This window comes from Anoplopoma fimbria, unplaced genomic scaffold (assembly GCF_027596085.1).
Source record: "Anoplopoma fimbria isolate UVic2021 breed Golden Eagle Sablefish unplaced genomic scaffold, Afim_UVic_2022 Un_contig_11853_pilon_pilon, whole genome shotgun sequence".
Taxonomy (NCBI): domain Eukaryota; kingdom Metazoa; phylum Chordata; class Actinopteri; order Perciformes; family Anoplopomatidae; genus Anoplopoma; species Anoplopoma fimbria.
The window spans coordinates 1-6577 of record NW_026551463.1 but is presented as its reverse complement, the minus strand read 5'-3'; the positions used below and the strand labels follow the sequence as shown (position 1 = coordinate 6577).

The window sequence follows — 6577 nt, the reverse complement described above, 5'->3', positions numbered from 1 at the left end:
AACTTCTTCAGTCATTTAGATGGACAGGTCCATTTCATTCATGTGAATTCATAGAGGCTTAAAATGTGGGTTGTTCTACTAAACTTAGAGTCACAGTGGTTCGAAACAGATCCCTGATACCATTATCATGGTTTAATGTTTTGACTTCAAACATTGGATCCTGTTCAAACAGCTACGAAAGGCCTGCTTTCTCAGAACAATTGGGCCGGTTTCTCTTTGCTGTGTATTTTCTGAATTTGATGAACTTCTCTTCTGTTTGTATGCAGTTGCAAATACTGATCTGCACCGATCTTTTCTGATCTTGGTATATTCTGCATTATAGATGGAGATTTTAGATATTTGCACCAGTTTTACAACAACATTACACACATGCTGACAGATGTCCAGTATTTGGGCCACTGATGCTGGTTCTGCAAAGGTGCACGATGCAGGGTGCCTAAGGGGTTAAAACATGGTAGCAGTGTCTATGCGTGTGTTCACTGCATGTGGTTTGTGGGCTGCGTGTGAAAAAGGTCAACAGTATAACACGAAGACAAGAGAGAAGGAATGAGAAACAATGGAAAAACATGTTTTAGTTCATTTCTTTAATACGTCAAGATTTTGTTTGACTTCTTTGCAAGAAATTGACTTAACCAATAAATATACATTCACATAAAAAACACTTTAGATTGCAACGAAACATTCAAGTGTACTTAGCCATTATAAAACATATAATAAGATGTAAACAACATTCTTCCCCCAAACATTGAGTCTCTTTTCTCTCCCCTCTGGCCTCCGGAGAAGGCATGACGTTAACTCAACACGTTTTACGCATCGATGTGCGAGTCTCACAAGGTATGAAGCCACGCCAGGCGCTGGGCTCTGATTGACAGAACAAGCAATCGATCTCACATGTCTTTCTTTCTTTTTTTTGGCAGTTCAAGAGGACTCTCGTGTCCAGTCAAGTGTCCTCGCAGACGGCTCTGAGCCGGAGTGCACTGCGGCCCCGGCGTCTCCAGCCGGCCGCACAGATCGCGTCTCAATCTGACGCACCGGGCTCCTTCTACTTTCAAAGATTAACGTTGAGTTTGTGCCTCTCTGTTCCTCTTAACTGATCACACATCTCTCTTTCTCTTTGACCTGGCCGCCTCCTATGGCCTTCTCTTTAATGTACATGAGGTCGCTGTGCACGCTGGGTCTCCGTGCGCACGGGTTGACCATCCCGAAGGCTTCCCCAATGTCCTTCATCTTCTTGTTTTTCAGAGACTTTCTGTGCAGCATGTCGCAGTACTGGACGGAGACCTTGCGGTGAAGGTCGGGGCTCATCTCGTGAGGTAGCTTGGCCAAGGTGAACAGAGTCTGGAACATCTTATCCACGTTCTCGTTGCGCTTGGCGGAGATCTCGAAGTATGCGCACTTCTCATCCCCGGCCACCAGCTGGTCGATCTCCTCCTGCTGCACCTCCCGGTAGAACTCCCGGTCTCCCTTGTTCCCACAGATGACCAGAGGAACGTCGATGTTCTCCTTGATCTTGTTTTTCAGGCACGACTTGGTTTCGAAGATCTGCCGCTTGAGCCGCTGCACCTCCTGGAAGGAGTCGCGGTTGTCCAGGCTGAAGACGAGGATGAACACGTCACCTGGGGAGGAGAGAGAGAAGAGAAGGAAGCTTTGGTTAACCTGCTTTATAATCATGCAAAGTCTTGGAGATGCAACATGTGTGTTTTCTAACTATACAGTACTCTGTGCGCTAAAGACGCGCAGTGATATCACGTTTGCAGCATTTTTAATTGCTCTTTTGCATTTCTTTCTACTTCTCTACGACTATTCTTCTTGCAAAAACACAAAGCAACACATGTGGATAAGTACCTGTCAGTATGGACAGTCTCCTCATGGCGGGGAAAGGGTGGTTCCCTGATGTATCCAGTATGTCCAGCTGGTAGACTTCTCCCTTGATGCTGTACAGTTTCCGTGAAAGTCATCGATGGTCGGCGTGTACTGCTCGTCGAACCTCCCGTTCAGGAAACGAGAAACGATGGCCGTCTTCCCAACTTTGGTGGATCCCAAAATGACCATCCTGTAGCAGTTCTTTGCTGGGATGTCATAATCGCTCTCGGAGGGAGACATTTTCTTAATCATGATTCAATCTTGGAGCGAGGACTGCTTCTCCCTGGACAACAGTGTGCGTAAAAGACGGATGAGCAGCTTGTGTTGATCAGTGGAGATCTGTGTCGCTCTGCTGCGGTGTTTCTGTCTGAAATCCGGACTGGAGCCGTGTATTTAAGCCGGAGTGCTCCTCCTCCTTCCCCACGTCACAGCTCAGTGAGGAGGAACTCGGGGCCTCATTGAGCGCTGGGAAAAGCGGACCAATCTCTGACTGGTGCGTCAGTTTCTGATTTATTTCTAAGACAAGAAGGGAGGGAGGGCTGGGAACGCAGAGACAAGCAGACCATCCAAAAACATTGGATTCTGTAACATCAGGGCAAGTAGCACAGTGTGTGAAAACAAAGCAATAACTTACATGGAACTTTACAAAGTCAATCATTTACGCATCTTCCGGCATTTAACCCGGTTTGGCACATTGTTGAACATCAGGTTGACCCTTGGACATTTACTAAAAACACTAAACTTGGTGAGCGGATGTGAGTTCTTCCAGAACGATCAAATATGTTGCTAGACAGTCCTTTTAAATGTGTGGGTATTATTTATGTCATTTGTCGGTAGTTCTCCAATCAGAGGGTCGGTGGTTCGATACCCGGCTTTGGCAGTCGATGTGTCCTTGGGCAAGACACTTAACCCCAAGTTGCTCCTGAAGGCTTGCCATCGGTGTGGACTGGATGTTGCATGAATGTTAGTTAGAGTCTGATGGTGGCACCTTGCATGGTAGCCTGTCATCAGTGTGTGAATGGGTGAATGATATGTAATATACTACTGACTGTAAGTCGCTTTGGATAAAAGCGTCTGCTAAATGACTGTAATGTAATGTAATGTAATGTTACAACAAGCAGCACTGAACACAGTTTTCAGTTCATCCTCAGTCTTGCAGATCAATACAGTGAGCACATATCTGCACTTCAAGATTAGGCTTCAGTTATGTTTCCACTGCTATTGGATACAAAGTCACATGAATTCATGACTTTATTCACATCCTCAGTAAATGCTGCAGCTTCGTGTCACCAGGCAGAAGGAAGGAGGCTGCTGCAGTTTTCAGTGGAGTGGCTGAGGCTTGAGTTACTGCAGTTGCCAAAGTGACCAAAAGGGGGCATTCTGGGTATAATTTCACATGAAAAGGGCACGACTTACCTGAGGAAAAAGACTCATGGTGGAGTAGCTTTGTGTGTATGGGTCAGAATATAAGCAGTTTCCATCTCTTTGTTCACTGGACTGCCTTCAAGAGATATATCTTTTTTTTTTTATCACAGCTGGGAAATAGCATAAAACATGTATCTTTAATTAAATAATTGACAGTCATTATAATAAAAAAGGAAAATGAAAAAGATGGTTGTATGGAGGTGGTTCAGTAGCGTTCATTAACTGAGTGTTTGCTGCTTTAATATGCAGATTTATTCAGTCAGGTGTGGAGAACAACTTACTATCTTGGTAGCACCATATGAAAATGTGAGAACTCTAATGCAGTTTGACACTTTTGTACAAAGAGGTTCATGCTCTGCAGTGACCTCTTAATGCCACTGTCTGTGATGAAAACAGTAGAGTTGTTGCTGTAAGGTCCACTCCATTTTATAAAGCTCCTTTTCTTTAAGTGCAGTCACATAAGCTCTCTTCAACCACATTGCCCCGCACTCAGCCCAGAAATACTAATAAATAAATATGGAGGAGAGCAATCGTACATTGTAGACACTAATGAAATAAATGTTCTTGAGAGCAGATAAAGGTTGGTCAAGATTGTTTTGTCTACAGTGTATCGCTGTTTCTATTTCCTTCAAAGTTGAACAAGAGGAAGATTGCACTCACACAAGAAAAACATTGCATTTGTCCGTTGCAAAGACTTCAATTGAAGTGTATGGGAGAAGGAGCAAATATCGATTTGTTGTACAGTCATTGTAACTGCTCAGTGAGACTGTTCTTAAACACAGTGGAACAATACCAAGACCTGAAATAAAAGGAAAAATATCAAACCCATTTACTTTGGATTATGACTCAAATTTAAGAACACAGGCTACCTATGTAAATAGAAAAATAGTAGCCACTAAGTAGCTACTGTTGGTAATCAAGAGAAACTAGCAACAGTACGCTTGATTTCAAAAATGATTCAACTGAAAAACTCAGCCCAGTGTTGTCAACTCTTTTCAATGAAAGTAGCGAGCAGCACTAGCTCCAAAAGTCTCTAAACCTAGCAAGAAAGTCGTGATGAACATAAACAACAAACATGTCCATTGTTAGTACCCATTGCTGTCAAGCTAAGAGCTTCTGGAACACTCTGATGACAGGCAGGTAGCCGTCCAATCAGATCATTTGGGCCGAATTAAATTATTTGACCGCCTAATTAGAGTCCTGCAACAGGCAGAGATACCAGATTTTTGTAATTTTTTTTGTCAAAGCATTTGAATTATTGATTTGGGTTGGGAAGTATTTCAACCAATATATCAACATTAATATTTTACAAAGAAGATTACCAACCAATGCTTTATCCCAAACCACTCAAATGTGCTGCTAAATAGCTAAATTTAGGAGGCAAACACCTCCCAGAGGTTCCTTGACCTTTAACCTCAAGATATGTGAATGAAAATTGGTTATTTTGGTTACAAAGAGTATCCCTTTACAGGCATACCCACGCAATAATAACTCTAAATAGTTTGGGGCAAAAAAACATGCCATCTTTTGCATGCAGTATAAATGTATTATTTTTGCCTATATTGTTAAAAATGGTGTGTTTGAATATGTCTCCATACTCTGGACCCTAAGTAGTCTTATAATTGCATTAATCTGATATGAATAGAAAGCTGGGACTGATGAGAGAGCTCAATATTCCTCATGTGTGACGATGTTGGTCCCAGATAGCAGCCAAATTTCACATGTCTCTTTTTAAAATGTCCTGTTTTGACCTCTAGGATAATCCCAGCCTGATTAAACTTTACAAGATTTCAAAAGTTACCAAAATTATAGAATTACTTTTTATATGGTGTACCTCAAGGTTTTGTGGAATTTCGGATGGATTTTTGATAATCTTTTTAATTGACAAGTGGTAAAAATGATACTTTTAATGTATCAACAGATCTATATAACAAATGGTATCAAACCCAAAAATTGCTGCAAAGCATATGACACATAATAGAGCACTGGGATGGCCATCATCTACTTCCATCATAATGTTCTAAACCGTTTAACACTTTCACAATTTTTTAATTAAAATAATCCTTTTTCTGATCTATGACTAAATCACCTTGACACAGTGCTGAGTTGCACCTCAAATGAATATTCTTGTTTGCAGCTTTCAGATGATGTACATCACTTCTGTGTTTCATCTACTGCTGACCTGCTATCTCCCACTAAAGATCCCTCTCCCCCTAAAACAGACAAATATGGGTCTAAGGGTTAAATAGGCATAGTCTGCCAATCATCCTTCTTCTCTCCCTCCTTCTTTATGTATTAATCTCCTATTTATGCACATTACTGATTTTGCTTCTTCCCCGGAGTTCTTGTGCTTTCTCGCCTCGCAGGTTCCCAGGAATCGGGGTTATATTTGGACTGTCATCGTGCCACCTACTGAGGCCCTGCTGACACCCACTACTACTACCACTATCATTATTAGTCACATTACTATTATTATTGCCTGTACTATTACGCTTATTGACTTGCTTCTACCCTGGAGTCTTTGTGCTTTCTCGCTTCGCAGGCTTCTATAAATCGTGGCTGTACCTGGACCATGGATGTGCATCCTGCTACGGCCCTGCTGACACCGACTGCTACCACCATTATTATTATTACTAGTCACATTACTATTACTATTACCTGTACCATTAAGCATTTTAGCTTTACTTCCACCCTGAAGCCCTTTTGCTTTCTCGTTCTGCAGGTTTCCATGAATTGTTGTGGTACCTGGACCGTAGTCGTGCCTCCTGCTGTGAGCCGACTGACACCCACTGCTACTTCGATTATTATTATTAGTCACATTACTATCCCTATTTTCATGGCTATAATTCTACTGTAATAATTGCTGCTGTTATTATAAGTAGTCTTATTATATGAATAATTTATGTCATATACATTGAATGTGTTGTATCCAAGAACTGTTATGCTGCTCATTCTGTACACATGACATCTATTGCATTCTGTCCATCCTGGGAGAAGGGTCCCTCCTCTGTCGCTCTCCCATAGGTTTCTTCCTTTTTTCTCCTTGTTAAAGGTTTTTTTTAGAGGAGTTTTTCCTGTGCCGATGTGAGGGAAGGACAGAGGATGTCGCATGTGTACAGATTGTAAAGCCCTCTGAGGCAAATTTGTAATTTGTGATTCTGGGCTATACAAAATAAACTGAATTGAATTGAATTGAATCCTACATGTCATGTTTTTACTTATTATTTTAAACGTTTGTGCATATATATATTCACACAATTCAGGTCAGAATGTATATTTATCTTTGGTG

The 6577-nt window shown here is 41.7% G+C and overlaps 1 pseudogene; it reads right to left on the bottom strand.

The window, feature by feature from the left end:
- Window positions 1-737: 737 nt before the first annotated feature.
- Window positions 738-2215, bottom strand: LOC129115555 (dexamethasone-induced Ras-related protein 1-like; annotated as a pseudogene).
- Window positions 2216-6577: the final 4362 nt, after the last annotated feature.